The following is an 18,126-nucleotide window of genomic DNA, read 5'->3' as shown; positions in this document are numbered from 1 at the left end:
AGGGAGCTTGGACTAATGTTTCAAAACAAATGAATGACCACAGATGACGGCATGTCATCTTAGCCTACATACTTTATCGTCTCTGGTCTGATCACATTCCTGCAAGCAATCTGGTTGACCTCTTTAGTTTTAGTCTTTTATATATATGGAATAACATTCCATATTTTTATTATGTAATCACTTACATATATGTGTGTGTATGTGTGTGTGTAAATGTCGTGCCCTTAATTATGCATTTATCTGTATTATTATTTTGGGCGACCTTACGTAAAACTGTAAGCTTTGACAAAAGAATTCTAATTCTAAGACCAGATCTCTTCATTATTTTAACCTTGGTTCCTCCACACACATTCTATTTATAATCCCCATTGTTGAACATACGCCCCCATTATTTTGTTACAAACAAGACCCATAAATAAACTCGTATTTGCACATGTGTCTATAAATTGATACTTTCCCAGTTTTAAGTCCTCGTAGATCGTATTTTTCCAGCTCGTATGTTTACTCATAAATTCATATATAAGAGTAAATTATTCTTTATTCGAATTGTAAGCTTTGGGAGAAAATAAGAATATTGAATGGGGAAATTTATATTTTCCCAATTTTTAGCCCTCGTAGTTAATGTTTTTCCCGGCCGTATGTTTACTCTTAAATTTATATATGAAAAGAAATTTGCATCGAAAGTTATTCTTTATTCGGATTGTAAGTTTTGGCAGCGAAAAATATCAAAATATGATTCTGTAACACAATGAAAAAAAGAATAACAGTCTGAAAAGATTAGGATTTGACCCTCGGCTAATTTTTCAGTTTTCTCCTTGAGAAATTGGAGCGAAAGAGAGAGAGAGAGAAGGGGGGGGGGGGGGGGGGGGGCGGCGTGCGTGCATGTGTGTGTTTGTCTGTGATGGGGGTTACAGTGCTAAAACGAGCGGAGCAGCTATTTATAAATATTCCCGCTGTTTTTCACGTTGGGGTTAAAGGTGCATTGCCACCATCACAGACTGCATTGCTGGCGGGGATTTTGTGTGTGGGGGGCGGTCGGGGTGGGTGGGTACGTAGTCGTCTGGAGTAGAGAGAGAGAGAGAGTGATTATACACACACACACCTATATATATATATATATATATATATATATATATATATATATATATATATATATATATATATGTGTGTGTGTGTGTGTGTGTGTATATTTATATATACAATGAATGTATGTACGTGTATATATATATTTATTTATATATATATATATGTATATTTATATATATACAATGTATGTATGTACGTGATATATATATATATATATATATATATATATATATATATATATATGTACTATCTCACAGCTCACCCCCCTATGGGCGTTCATTTGTGTTCAAAGCCCGTAGGGTCAACGTATCGAAAATGCGTTAGGAAATCGAGAAGGTAATAAATAGGTCATTGTCGTTATGGGAAATGCATATATGTTGCGAAAAGTGACAGGTAAATTTGATATGTATTTAATATGTAGGCATATATGCCCTTATACACATATACACATGTGTGCGTGTTTATGTATAAATATACAAAACGGCCTCACTGTGTTTTCGAGAATAATAACTGTTTTCGAGACTAATAACCAGATTGGTTCATCCAATTTGCGAAAAAAATCCTAGATAAGCTATCCTTTGAGTACATGTATCATTTCGGATTAGATTAATTTACACATTCATTATCTCGTTCCCAACTGAATGGGACCGAAAACGTACCCTGAATCATGTTTTTCATCTCCACTTAGGTGAGCAATAGGACGAAAAATAAATATCCTTGGCTCAGTATTTTGCAGGTTATTTTGACAGGATAGTACTCTGAATTATCATGTATTTAAAGTCTCAGCTGCTAGCAATAGACTGAAAGAGTATTTTGATCACCGAGGATTACTAGGATTGGAAATGTACTCTAATCTTTATATTTTAAGCATAGGCGAGTTCGTGCGCGTCGAGCATTTTAACAATCTCCTTCCTCCTCCCGCCCCCTCCTCCTCCTCCTCCTCCCCTGACGCCTCGCCCTATCCAACCTTCCTCTGCTCATTTGGAAAAATGAGAAAAATTAAAAAGGAAATTGTATCAACTTTCCAGTTCAGAGAAAAGTTGTACTTTTCTTTAATGTAAGAGCGTATTTTCTGTTCCGTTGCCCAGAGTCTGATGTCAATTGTATTTTTTTGTATTTTACTCTATATGCGCGTATCGTTAACATGGACGAACTATATAAATTACAAATTTTAAAAAATCCTTCTCATAAAGAAAAATCTTGCGCAAGGAAACTATCATTTTTCCAATTCACAGAGATACTATAAGTTTTTTTTTTTTTTATTTTTTACAGCCTACTATTTATTTCTTCCACTACTGTGAGTCTGCTGTACTATATATATATATATATATATATATATATATATAGAGATTTATATATATATATATATAATATAGATATCTACTTTTTTTTTTTTTTTTTTTTTTTTTTGTACTACCATATACATGTATTCTTGTTAACATGAGTAAACTAAATTACAGATTTAATTTTAGTACCCTTATCCTATTAAAAAAAATCTGCGTTTGACCCGTCTGCTGTATATAATATATATATATATATATATATATATATATATATATATATATATATATATATACATATATTGTGACGAAGTGCCAAGTATCTGGTTACTACACTTACCATTCATTAACTGATACCTCACAAAAGCCAGACACCTGAACCCTCATCACAGGTATTAAACGACTGAATACTCTAAAGGCAACAGTGATCCCTTAACAACTTACCAGCATTGCAGAAAATCAGACTAAGGTCATCAAAAGAGGTGTTAGGTAATCTTGTAAGTAATTAAATTAATCAAAGGGTATCACTCCACCAACAACTTTAAAAGTCTAAGTATTTCCCTGATTTCAGAAGTCTAAGTACTTCCCTGGTTCTAAGTCACTTCAAGGTAATGAAGGAAAACAGATCAATTACCACTCTATGTTTCTACCTAACATCAATATAATTACATACTGGTATAAAATAAAGAAAACACTTAAAAAAATTTTAAATACAAAAATTTATTATTAAACTCATAGTTTATAAGTGAAATTCACAATATCAGGGAAAATTACTGTTACTTGAAAACAAAGTAAAGTTTATTTAATTCTTGAATCAATTAAGTAAAATTAAATCAAAATTAATTTATCACAAAATTCAAGACAATTAATTCAATCAAAATTCACAAGATTTAGGCAATAATTGAAAATTTGAAATTAATTCACAAGTGCTAAACAACAATAAAACTTGAAAAGAATTCTAAGTAAATGCAAATTAATTCACAAGTGTTAAAATTAATTAAATGTGCAATGATTAAGCAATGAAAATAACTAAGTCAATTAAATTGTAAATGCAAATGAAAATACAGAAAATTGTGGACAATATCAAAATTTGCAAAAAGTATTAATCACACAAAATATAAAATAAAAAGGCACACTTCATTAAGAAAGTGAACAAATGCACAAAAATGAAACAAACACAAAACAAAAAAATTTGCGATGTGTAAAAACGTAAATAGTTTCTCTCAAACCACTGTTACCATCAGTTATTTAGTTTTTACCAAACCACTGTTCCTATCAGTTATTAGTTGCAACTAATAAAAATGTAACACACTTTACCTTTTTGGTATACCAATTTCTTTCTTGCTGCAGCTCGTTTCACACTTTCACAAAACCAAGTGCCGTTGCGAAACAATGTTTGTTCAGATTCCACAAAAAACACTATTTAACACTAAACAAACTCTAAGAAATATCAAATATGAAATTCTCAAGTTACGAGTGACCATTTACTTTAAGATCAAAAGTGCTATGCAATGGAGAGAGAGAGAGAGATGTGAACGGTTTGAGAATCTATGCCCGAATGAAAAAGTTCTCCCTTACGGAAGCTGGACAGGGGAGATGACAAAACGTTTTGGGCAATAATGCTTCCAGAAGCTTCGAAATCTTACGCAACTTTACATACAAAATGTGTAATCTGCACGTGGCTTTGATCAAAGACATACGTGTACAAGACGATTCTGCTCAACAGACACATACCCGATCGAAACGGAGGTTGAGCGATAATTAAGACTGACGTATTTTGATAACAACGCGAAGACTCGAGCTCTCTTATCAAACGTGTTGACAGATTAGGAAAAATAACTCTAGCTTTGAACAGACAAAGATATTCTCTCTCTTTCTACATACTACATTATATATATATTCTTTTACATTATGTTATGCGAAATCTGAACACACATTTAAAACATCCTATCTCTAAGCTATCTAGGAATCTGAAAAATGTTGCACAAAATCTTATACACAATATTTCATACAGTCAAAGAGGGGATATATGCATTTTGAAAGCAATATATAATAATATGATATATATACACACACACACATATATATATATATATATATATATATATATATATATATAATATATATATATATATGTGGTCTATAAGTATACTTGCCCTAAGTGTAACTCTGGGACATATGTCGGATCCACGAGGAGGTTACTGCGGGTCAGAATCGACTCTCATCGGGGATTAAGTTTCCGTACTGGCTGTAGGCTCTCCAATCCCGAACACTCTAATATAAAGAAACCATTTCGAAAAATTGTAAAATATATATAGAAAGAAGTCATTTCCAAGTCATAGGCCAACCAAGCGAACAATGCATATGAACTGCCTATCCTGGAGTCATTATTTTTATTAAACAACTGGTTCCCCAGTTAACATACCAGACCTCCTCCACATCAAACTACCTGAGCTAAATTTTATTTGTTCTGTCATTCTGTCTCTTGCCTTCTCGGCACAAGGTTGGTTAGCGGTCTTTGGTCTTTTTATTTTTATTTTTTTTTGTTTTCGTTTCTGTATGTTTTTTTAATTGTGTTGTAATTTACAAATGTTGAATTTTTAGAGTAATTTTTAAAGTAATTTTAAGTAATTTTAAATTAATTTTATTTATTGTTTAACAGATTCCCTGAAGATGTAATAATGATATTACGAAACGTAGGAAATAAAGAATTTGTAATGAATTGCAACGTTTCTAATAGTCCACCTTCATGCTGATGTGTCCTACTGGCCGTCGCCTTCCTCTGTCTCCTGATGATATATATATATATATATATATATATATATATATATATATATATATATATATATATTACCACCATATATACGTGTACTGTTAAGCATGAATAAACTAAATTACAGATTTTATTTCAGTACCCCTATCCTATTTAAAAAAAAAAAAAAAGAATTCTGCGTTTGGCCTTGATCGTCCTCGGAGATCAAAGTTGTCTGAAAAGGTTGGCTAAATATATCTAGCTGATATATCTTTAGCAATATGTATATATATTTTTTTATTTTTATTCCATATACAGATTTTATTTCGAAAACCTTTCCTGTTAAAAAAGACCGGACCATCACTCAGGTCGTCTCAGTGGCTTGGTCAGTTTGGTCTTGGCCTGTCTCCTCGGTGGCCGCGAGTTCGATTCTCGGGCATTCCATTGAGGGGTCAGAGATGTGTATTTCTGGTGATGGAAGTTCACTATCGGCGTGGTTCGGAAGTCACGTAAAGCCGTTGGTCCCGTTGCTGAATAACCACTGGTTCCATGCAACGTAAAAACACCATACAAACAGATTGTCCTCAGCGATCAAAGATTCAAGTTTAGGTAATATCCTCGAAGATATATATATATATATATATATATATATTATATATATATATATATATATATATATATTTTATATATATATATATATATATATATATATATATATATATATATATATATATATATATATATATATATATAGTATATATATATATGTGTGTATGTGTGCTATCTGCCTGTCCTGTTAACATGAACAAACAAAATAGGCGATTTTATTTCAGTACCCCTGCCTGGTTTTTAAAAAAAATCCTACGCACGAGCTTTATCGTCCGTCATGTCTGGACAATATATTTGAAATTTAATTGTATGATATTTATTCTACTTCCCCCTCACCCTTCCAAGCACGGACGTGGAACTACGTTTTAGACGCACGCGAAATTTTAAAAATCTTTGATATCCCTATTCGTATAGTTCTCTGTCAGCTCCGCTTGGGTGGCTTCCATTTTTTTTTTTTTTTCATTTTTTTTCCCGTCGACGGCAGTATTTGGGAAAAAGGGACTTGGAAAATGTGTCTAGAATGCAGGATAAATTGTACGGAAGTGAAAAGCCTTTCTGCACTTGCTGTTATTTTGACGAGATGGAGAATGACGGAAGTCAGTCGTTTTATTTATGTATTTATTTAACGAAAGGCTGTTTTTATTTACTCCCGAATCTTTATTGTTCTTCCAGGCTGACGATTAAAAAGACAACTCACAAGGTTTGGGAAAGTGGTGGGATACAGTGACGGTGGAGATGACAATGAGGAGGAACGAAGCTACTAATTCTGGAGAAATTATGAGGTAAACCTCAATGACAATTTTGGTACCGGTAATGAAGTGTTTGTACGGAAGCTTTTTTTTTTTTACTTGGAGGAAGCTTTTCCCATTCCTTTCACCATTGTTTTCTTTGAAGATCTGTCTGCTTTATTTTCATTTGTGAAGGAAAATTTTCTGCGGTCTTCTCAATCTTTGCAATTTCAATTCTTTCAATTCCGTTTTAGTTTTCTCTAAAGCACGATTATTGATATGGCTTTTTGTCTGTCCGTCCGCCCTCAGATCATAAAAAAAGTACCGAGGCTTGAGGGCTGCAAATTGGTATGTTGATCATCAAACATGCCAAATTGCAGCCCTCTAGCCTCGGTCATTTTTATTTTTTATCTAATTTAAGGCTAAAGTAATCCATAATCATGCGTCTGGCACCACTATATATGCCAACAACACAGACCACCACCGGGCTAAAAGTTTCGTGGGACGCGGTTGATTGTTTTATGGGTTGTGACTGAGAGTTTCATACAGCATATGCATTTTTTGTTTCTACTAATGTTGCTCAGTTTCGTAGTTCGCACATCTTGCCGTGTCCCTTTTCTATAAGCCCATGAAAAGAAACTTACAGGACAGTACAGCTTTTCGGTCTGAATTTATACTAGATATCATTTTCTTAAATATGATTATTATGACAGGTTATATATACAATTTCTTCCAAAATATAAATTTATTCGGAAACACCAACCGTAAAACTTAGTTAAAAGTTTAAGGCTTGTAATGTACCATTATCAAATATAATTATGGAAGACAAACACCGTGACATTTGGCATAGGTAAATGATGCCAATTACCGGACGCTCTCCTCTCGTCTTCTAACGTGAGACAGTTGATTATAACAGCGTCTCCGAGCAAGGGATCTTGTTAAATTAGCTCATGGCGTGAAATCGCTTATTAGCAGAGCGGGAGCTTTGGATCCTCTGTTTCCTCATTTTCGTCCTCGTTTCCATGAGTTCGAGGTGACTGGCGTCGCAGGCGCCGCGGTCATTGATGCTGGAAGTTTGGTATTGGATAAATTATGTGGAATATTTGAATTTCTTAGTGTATGAATTATACGCATTAAGTGTACCAGATGAATCTCCAATAAAGAAGAAGAAATAATTAAGAATAAAGCTAAGAAAAATGATCTCAGTTACGGAGATCATTAAAGGGGGGGGGGGGGGGGGGGGAAGAAACACGCATTTATAGAAAAGAAGGAAAAAAAAATCCCCAAACATACCCTCGTTCTGACGCCCCAGACGCGAGTTCGAATTTCTCCCGGGCGTCGGAATAGCTTATATTCCTTTCTTCGTATCGATCTAGGCTCAGTAGCGACAAGTGTTTCCAAAGCGTGAAGATATCTAGAAAATAAGAGTGCATTGTGGTCATTAAAAATGACATTCTTAAAGATGTAACACTCAAGTTAACGCCTCAGTGGTGTGGTCGGTATGGTCTTGGCCTACCACATTGGTTGCCGCGAGTTCGATTCTTGGGCATTCCACCGAGGGGTGAGAGATGTGTATTTCTGGTGATGGAAGTTCACTCTCGACTTGGTTCGGAAGTCACGTAAAGCCGTTGGTCCCGTTGCTGAATAACCACTAGTTACATGCAACGTAAAAACACTACAAACAAACAGGCAAACGAACACTCAAGTTCGTTAGTTGAGAGGGAGAAGGGAACATTTCTTGTTACTCTTTATTAAAATTTCGATTCATTTGATGTCAAGGTTCCCGAAGGAAATGGATATTTGATCACACATCATGCAGCGAGAGTATATTTGATCAACGCAATCGTGCAGCAAGATGATATCTGAACACGAGACTCGCACAGCGATTAGATATTTGATCGTTAAAATCATGCTGTATTGGTATTGCTAAAGGTTCTTAGCGCCTCAGTGGCATGGTCGGCATGGTGCTGGCGTGCCACCTCTGTGGCCGCGAGTTCGATTCTCGGACAATCCACTGAGGGGTGAGAGATGTGTATTTCTGGTGAAAGAAGTTCTCTCTCGACGTGGTTCGGAAGTCACGTAAAGCGGTTGGTCCTGTTGCTGAATAACCACTGGTTCCGTGCAACGTAAAACACCATACAAACAAATAGAGCGGCAGCCGGACCATTGAGATACAACAAACGAGATACCGACTGTAACCCCTACCGGTATTTAGGAGTAGACTTGTAAACTGTGAAACTGACCATCTGCCGAAAATATATGGGTGGCTTACTTAACAGGCACCACTAATTGCTTGTTAGATTTTGGGTCTAGATCCAACATACGAGATACCAGATGAAACTAATATATATCTGCAGACTCTACTGATTATAGAATGACCAGTGACAGACATTTTGGAGGTTGGGTTCCCCCTGACAGACACACTGAAAAGGGGGTGTTAATTGGATCTAGATCCAACTTAGGAGATGCCGAGTAAAATTTACACTACAATAGCACTGCACATCCTAGAATACTGTGGTGGTAATGACAGACATTTTAGTGGGTGGTTACCCCCTGACAGACGCCCCACAACGAGTGGGGAGGGGGAGACAGGATCTGCATCCAACATTGGAGATACCAAGTAAAATGTCTACTATAATTGCAGTGCACATCCTAGAATGCTGTGGTAATAATGACAGACATTTTAGCGGGTGGTTTTCCCCTGACAGACACCCCACAATGAGTGGAGAGGGGGAGGGGGAGACAAGATCTGCATCCAACATTGGAGATATCAGGAAATTTTGTACTACAAAAGTACTGCACATCCTAGAGTACTGCAGTGGTAATGACAGACATTTTATTGGGTGGTTACCCCTTCACAGACATAACCTATATACGATTGGAAGGGAGAGATGGGACACCTTGAAACGATTCAAAGTCTATCATAGGCAATATTAACATTAGAAATATGGTAATTATCTGAAAATCTTGAGCCTGATAAAATGTAAAAGGCAAAAAATTCAAGAAATATTGTGATGTTTCAGTACAAGAATTACTGCCGGAGTTATTTTTTTTTAAATTCCTATTGAAGTATGGAATATTTCACTTCATTAATTCCATCACATCTACATAAAAAAACTATGTATGAGACTTACTTGGCTTGGTCTACTTTCTGTAGTTTCACACACACACACACACACACACACACACACACATATATATATATATATATATATATATATATATATATATATATACATACATATATATATACATATATATATAAAACATTACCACTATCCTTTGGTGTCGAGTTATTACTTCACACGAAGTAGTATTTTATCTGAATGGGAGGGGGTCACAAGTGACAACAGCTACAACCATGTGTGCTGAGCCATTTTTGAATAATTAAACCAGTTATATGGTGCCACTCTCAATTCCTCTAAAAAAAAGAAATGTAAGCTAAGTACTCTCGTTTTAATAGCGTCCTTGGTCATTTTCTTTTCTTGCCTATAGTTAGGGCACTGCAGCCATGTCGAGGTTCGTAGCCCGATGTGTCTTACCATAACTGAATTGTTCTTTAGTTGCTGTTGGTTCGTGTGGATGAAATGAAATTTTTATCGAATATGGGAGTTCGATTGATATTAAGACCAAAGTCCTATCATAAAGAGCCGTTTTAAAGACCTACCATAAAGAGCCGTTTTAACACCCGCACATTCACAAAGAGATGATGTATCACAACACAAGTAATTACGGGAAATGGAAATGTGAATGAATTGTTCAGGATAGGCTAACTATAAACATTAAAACATTTTCACCCATTCTATTCCCCCTCCCGAAGTTGACGATCATGCAACTTAGAGCTCCTGACTCCCAAATTAAGTTGGCCTATAATATCATGTCAATTATCTAGTGGTCCACTTATTTTCGGCTGCTTCACTCAAATTGATCTGTACGCTATCACCAAGTATCAGGTACCATATATATATTCAGGGAAGAAAACCTAAGCTCAAATATAAATTATACTTACGCAGTTTGATGTTTAAAGTCAGCTTAGTGTGTTTGTCTCTTAACTTCCCGCCAGCACGCACCACAGGCAGCATATGTAATGTGTTTCAATATCGATGCTGGCTTTGATGACCATTATTCGGCTAATTTTCTCCCTGGTAATATTTTTACTTTAATTGTTCATTATATCCAGTAGACAGGCACTAACATCATATTATATCCTCACGTCTGTTCAGTGTATTTACCATTGCTAATAGGATTTATAAATATAATGCGTCTCCAACAGTCATAAAAATCGGACAACCGAATGTGCAAATTATGTCAGCTGCGTGCAAGGCATAGGGCGTCAATCACTGGAGTAGCGATCTCCCTGCCGAGAGTGACTTCGGAATGCCATATTGAAAGGTCTCGGTCCAGCTCTTAGTACTATATTTTATTACTATTACTTTTCTAAATCTTTATTATTATTATTATTATTCGACCCAATTTCACAGAGAAAAATTACCTTACGAAAACAGGCCTAACCACTCCAACCATTGTGGTCAAGGCCTAAGCATCTGCTCTTGGATCTAAGCAGTGTCAAGCATAAATGGTTCCTGTGTAAATACAGGACTTTCTTTGCACACAGTAGCGATGCACTAACTAAACAGTAATGTAGTACAATCACTAAACACTAACACTCACAGTGCACTTACTCAGTAAGCACTCACACTTGCATACATTCACTTTACACACACACACACACACATTCACTTAATATACACTCACACTCAATAACACAAAACACTCTTGAATACCCAGCACTAGGCACTCTACACTAAATGCTCATTAAACACTTAAAACAAAAAATTTACTAAATACTCATTATACCCCAAACACTCGGTAAACATTCACTAAACACTCACTTAATCCTAAACATTAATTAAACACTAACACTCACTAAACCCTAAGCAGTCATTAAATACTAAATGCTTACCAAACCCTAAATACTTATTAAATACTAAACAGTGAATGAACATCCACTCATTAAAAACTTAATAAACACTTACACACTAAACATTTGCTAAACACTAATATTCACAAGACATTCACTAAACGCTCAATTAACATTCGCAAAACTTTCACTAAAACCCTAAACACTCACTGAATACTTACACACTAAATATTAACTAAACACTACCATTCACAAGACATTCACTAAACGCTCACTTAACATTCACTAAAACCCTATAGACAAAACATTTACTGAATGCTTACACAATAAACATTCACTAAACCATAAAGACTCAGTAAACATTCACTGAATACTGACACATTAAACAGTCACTAAATCCTAAACATTCATCAAACACTTACTCATAAACATTCACTAAACGCTTACTCACTAAACCCTAACAATTCGCTAAACACTTACTCATTAAACATTAACGATAGAAAAAATTCACAATCCCACTAATTTTTCATTTCTCTTGTTTTCTTTACATTAATACTAGGTGATTATTTTTTTGGTCTGGTTTGCTCTTATATTTATTCATAATCTTCTTGAGAGAATGGAAATGTTCGAAATAACTTGGTGTGTGGAGAGATTGTTTAAAAAACAGAGATCCTCTGTGTCCTTCCTCTGACAGGTGTATTATATCTGACGAATTTTACACCAGCCGAAAAAAATCGACTATAGTAACATCAGTATTCATTCATAAAACTGATAGTACAAAAATGTATCCATGATTTAATTAGTATGAAAGTCAGTTGAAACCAAAAAAAGGTAATCCTGCTTCGATATAACAAACAGAGGAGTAGGCTATAGCGCAATTATTATGATCTGTACCCTGACTATAGCGTATATATTACATATGTATTACTAAATATTTAATGGGTTCGTATTACTCTATTTAACAAATGTTATGTACATAGACATTTTACAGCAATAACTCTAATAATGATAAGAACTTATATGCTACTTTACAATGGCAGTCTTCCAGCCACCGCTACATTAATTTTCATCTCGTAAACAAAGCTAAAGCGAGTATATTATAACTGAAGTCAGTTGCTTGCTCAACAAAATAATAATATGACTGAATTATTATGGGCCTACATATGACTGTTATTTATATGAAACAAATAAATAATTTCTGTGCTAGATCAGCCATCCTCATGTTGGGATGTTAGCCTGGGCCTTGACCCAGGCTAACATCCCAACATCTCTTGAGAATGGGCCACAGAAGGGCCTGAAAGTACTCGAGGGGTGGAGTAAAACTAAATGTAAATACTTAGAAGTAAACAAGTTACAAATTGAATTTGTGGGTTTCTTTTTCAATTATTATTATTATTATTATTATTATTATTATTATTATTATTAGGACAACTTCAAATTGAAAGTATTGAATCTTCTTCTTCTTCTTCTTCATCTTCTTCTTCTTCTACTTCTTCTTCTTCTTCTTCTTTCTTCTTCTTATTATTATTATTATTATTATTATTATTATTATTAAGACATCTACAAATTACAAGTATTGAATAGAGGTGGTGGGGGGGGGGGTATGGGGGTGGCGGTGGTCGGGTGATATGAGACAGAACAAATCACCATCCTACTGATGAGGTTTAGTGTATTGGTTTATGAACCAAATTTAGGGCGGTGAATGCTTTTGTTTTTCATACGTAGTGGTTTCAAAACAACGAATTATTTCTTATGCTCATACCTATCGACTTGAAAGCCATATAAGCATGAACAAAGTCAGTGACACTTCTTATTATTTATTTATTTGCGGCTTTGAATCAACGAATGGCCTTTCTTTTTGCATAGACTCTTTAGAGCAAAAGCAACACTTGCTGGTCTTTTTATGTAGTGGCCTCAGATTAAAGTATAAATCCTTTCGCCTAGTGGTTTCATATGAAAAACTGCTCTCTCTCTCTCTCTCTCTCTCTCTCTCTCTCTCTCTCTCTCTCTCTCTCTCTCTCTCTCTCTCTCTCTCCATGTCGGTTCGATAAGCTTATGCTTACGGTTTCAGGGTACTAACTGCCTTATTTATCAACAAAATGCTGAGGAATTTTTTTTCCCTTTATTTAGAGGTCTCACAGATAGGGATTAATTATTTCATGTTCTTGCTTGGTAGAAACTTTTTATTTATTAATTTATTTTCTTTTTAACTCAGGACTTTGAAACATGTTGGGCTTCCTTTGAACGACTGGTTTTGAAGCAAGTAGAGTTTTATTATATATATATATAATATATATATATATATATATATATATATATATATATATATATGTATATTATATATGTTTCAAAGCATAGACTATTTCATCTCACTTAGTTGCTTCACAGCTAGCGTGGCCTGTTTCCCCTTGTGGTTTCCAAACAAGTGCTTTTGCCTACCCAGGTACTTCAAAGCAACATTTGTTTTCTCTACACACTGTATTCGCTTTTTATCTTTATTTATATGTTCAAAGTAAAATTGTTTTTTGTATCTAGACTCGTCAGAACAAAGTATTTTTGTGCCTAGTGACTTCAGAACAATGTCATCTTTCTCTGACCAATTAGATCCGTAGCAATATTTAAGTTTAACTTAGCATTTTCAAAACAACATAGTCATTTTTTAGGGATTTTAAGTCAACATGTTATACTACGTAAAAGCTTCAAAGCTTTGTAGTTTATTTATTTATTTACTTATTTTTTACAATGCGGCTTCAAAGTAAAAAAAAAAGAAGATATTTTTGCGCAACTGAGCAGCTTCAGGACAGTGTAATGGTATACCAGGCAACTTTATTTTTCTTCCTTGTGATTTACGTAACATACACATTAGTGATGATAAACAATTTAAAACTCGGATGTGCAGACTTCGTATATAAATCTTCGTGGTTAATAGTTCAAAGTGAATGCGACGCCTAGATTGCAGAAATAAATTCAGCTGATAATAGAGAAGTCTCTCAAACAGTTGAGGAACTGTGAGGTTTCATAAAAAAGTGAAAGAGGGAGAGAAAGGAGGAGGAGCGAGATAATATTCAATGTGAATTCATTTGCTAAAAAGCGAGTTATATTTCTCGTGTAAGGTATGGGGCAATAATTTCATTGGAATGAGGACAGACGTCGATAAGAGAGAAAATATGGCTGAGAAAATATGACCCTGGATAAGGAAATCGTAATTTTACCCAGTGAGATGGTGACCTTTCTCGGGCACAGGTCGTTAACTTTTCCTTAGAGACGCATCGGAATATAGGAGAAGGCGATTTGACTGGCCCATTCCACGAACGTTTTCGGTTGTATCTTCCATCCCCAAAGGTCCATCCATATTACAGTTGTAAACAAACGTCGGCGTCGTGTTGCACACACTTATATCACAACGCTAAAAATAAGTCGACAACTTGTTGCATACGTATCACCAACAGGTTGAAAACAAGTAAACAATCTCAAGTGCGGAACAAACGTTTGGCAACTTGTTACAAATGCTTTACAACCCGAAAAAGGTTGGAGAATTGTCGCATACATATCACCAACAGGTTGATAACAAGTCAGTGTTCATAAGTGCAGAATTAACGATTGGCAAAAGTGTCGTCAACTTGTTACATATACATTACAACCATAAACGAACGTCGGGCGCCTCAGTGGCGTGATCGGTATGGTCTTGGCCTGCCACTTAGGTGGCCGCGAGTTTGATTCCCGGGCATTCCACTGAGGGGTTAGAGATGTGAATTTCTGGTGATAGAAGTTCACCCTCGACGTGGTTCGGAAGTCACGTAAAGCCCATTGGTCCCGTTGTTGAATAACCACTGGTTCCATGCAACGTAAAAACACCATACAAACAAACAAATAAACAAACGTCGGCGGTTTGTTGCATACTGGTCACCAACAGTCTGGAAACAAGTTAGTGACTGGAAGTGGAGAATGAACCTTTGGCATATGCGGGATAATCAAGTGATGCTAGAGTCAAAAACAACAATAAGTCGTTGACCTGTATTCAGTATGTTTTTGATGTGTGTGCGATAAGTTGCCTACATGTGTTTACGACTTGTTTTCTTCAGTGTGGACGCACCCCAAACCCTTACTTCTAAAGCATAGAATTTAGCAGTTCCTTGAGATTCAATGACTTGTTAGCATTGTTGATTGTTAATAAAAAGCTGATGAATTTGAACGCATATACACTACCTTTTTCATCTTTATTGTGACTCGTCTTCGAGTCATTTTCAAATTGACAAATTAGGTAAAAGTTGAAAAATCCTGGAACTTTTTTTTTTTTTTTTTTTTTTTTTTTTAAAGAGTTCCTAATGATATTCCCTAGGATGCTGTGTACTTAGAACCTGAAAAGTTCGAGCGAAGGTTAAATGCTTTACTGCACAAAAGTTAATTTTAATTTTACTTTAATCATTTAATGATAATTTTATCTTATTATTTATTAATTTGATCATTTATTTTTTGCAATAAATTACTTCATGCTTTTGTTGTACCTATTACTTTCGGTAACTGCTTTCGAACGAGCACCACATTTTTTGGAAGTTTGAATTCCAAGCCAGTGGATACTGGTGGATTGTGCCATAATAATAATAATAATAAAAATAATAACAGTTATTATTATTATTATTATTATTATTATTATTATTATTATTATTATTATTATTATTATGAGATAAGCGGAAAACTCGTGAACTTTTTACGTCGAGGGCTGTTAGTTTTATTTTTAATTTTTTAATGTTTATCTCGCTTTATTGTTTTTCTTGCATCCCTTTGCTGTCCTCTTTTTGTTACTCCAAATTTCTTCCGCTCCCGACACGATTTTTGGCCTTTAGGCAAGGTCTTTGCCTTTAGGGAAACCTCTGTACGGATGCCAAGGTAATTGCTTAAGTGAAGGTTGCAGGTTGCCTTTTTTCATGTGCATGTAAACCTTTTATAGTTGAGCAGAGTTTTGAAATTGTCAATTTAAATAATGATTGTGCTATTGATGAATATTTATTATTATTATTATTATTATTATTATTATTATTATTATTATTATTATTATTATTATTATTATAAAATAAACCCTATTCATATGGAACAAGCCCACCGAAGGGGCCATTACCTTGATATTCAAACTTCCAAAGAATATGGTGTTCATTAGGAAGAAGTAAAAGAGAAGGTAAAAGGAAATATGGAAAGAAGAGATCCCGCTTATACGAAAGAAGAAAACTTAGATTGAAAAATTAATGAATAGATTAAAATGTATCAATATGCAAGGAGAATAGTATTAGGAATTTTTAAAGTTCCAATTGCACGACATCCTCAGGGACGTAAGATAATAATGTCAGAGGTCAAGATTCACCGCTTAGAAATAAGTTCGGGGTCAATTGAAGTGACCCCGAAACACTTGCGGCTCAAAGATCAAGGCACTCCCTTCCCTCCTCCCCCCCCCCCCCCTCTCCTTCCCTCACCTCTTCCCTTGTAAGATGGGTAATGCATAAGTGATAACAAATAATGATAATTTGCTATAAAGGGAGCAGAGAACGAGAGTTTAGTACTAAAGACTCACCAAACATCGTGATACTGCCATGTTAACTCACACACAATTATATATATATATATATATATATATATATATATATATATATATATATATATATAATATATATATATATATATATTTACATATGGGTAGTGGCCTTGAGAACCCAAATACGTAAAGGAAAATATTAGAGGGAAGAATGCAGAATAACTTGCTTCTAACTTATCTTAAAAAGGATTGATTTGGTTAGTTTTACTCTAGAAAAGGTCGCCATTAAAAACCAGCCAATTAATCTACATTATTTATTTACAAAAGGCCGTTGAATGGCCTGGGAAAAGTAAATGCAACTTGTCCACACGTGGACCAATCCTATCTCTCACAATAGGGAACAACTGCCCATAAACAGATTAACATCAGTGCTGGTTTCCATAATTACTCATAGTTATCTTGCGCTAAGGAAGCACTTGCGAGCGATGAGACATGGACACGTGACTCAGCAAAGATCTGGAAGAGTTCCCAGATTAGACACAAAATAAAATAAAGACTTCTTGCACAAGTTACTGTTATTCAATTTTATCTAACACACTGGGGGAGGAACTCTAGTGTTTAAATATGATATTCAATGAAGACTTTGTTTGTCTGGGACGATCACAAAAGGTGGGATGCGGCCAGGAGGCAAGGAAAGGAACAAAGGGCTGTTCATTTGAGAATTAGGAGTTCGAATTGGAAAATGTGGAAGAGTTTATTTGACTCGGAGGAAAAGGAACTGGCAATATGACTGTATCTCAAGACATACCCGGATGCCTTATGTAAGTGGACCTTTGTAAAAAAATGGCGTCGGCTTTGTCCGAGGTCTGGGGCGCCAGTTAGCCCCTTTTGTAGGCCTTATGGGAAGGCTGGCTTGGACATCTGTCCTAGGTCACAGACTGGAGTTGACTGAGGTAGAATGCAGGTGCGAATCCCTGGCATTGGGGCAGCCTCTCCCCCCTTGTTGGCCGGTCACCTGGGAACAGAGCATATCGCCAGCGAGAGGTTCACAGGATAAAAGATCTTAAGAGTAGGCCTAAGAAGTACCTAGCTAGCTACACACTTCCTTTTGGGATACGTCCCTAAGGCTTACAGGAGTCTTTATTCCCCCTTTCTTCTACTACGGAAATTCCGATCTATCGGCCTGCCTCGTGTTTCACTCCCAAAGTCAGCTGATGTTAGGGAAA

The sequence above is a fragment of the Macrobrachium nipponense genome, chromosome 27, assembly GCF_015104395.2.
Source record: "Macrobrachium nipponense isolate FS-2020 chromosome 27, ASM1510439v2, whole genome shotgun sequence".
NCBI classification, from domain to species: domain Eukaryota; kingdom Metazoa; phylum Arthropoda; class Malacostraca; order Decapoda; family Palaemonidae; genus Macrobrachium; species Macrobrachium nipponense.
Note: the sequence above shows the minus strand (reverse complement) of the source record.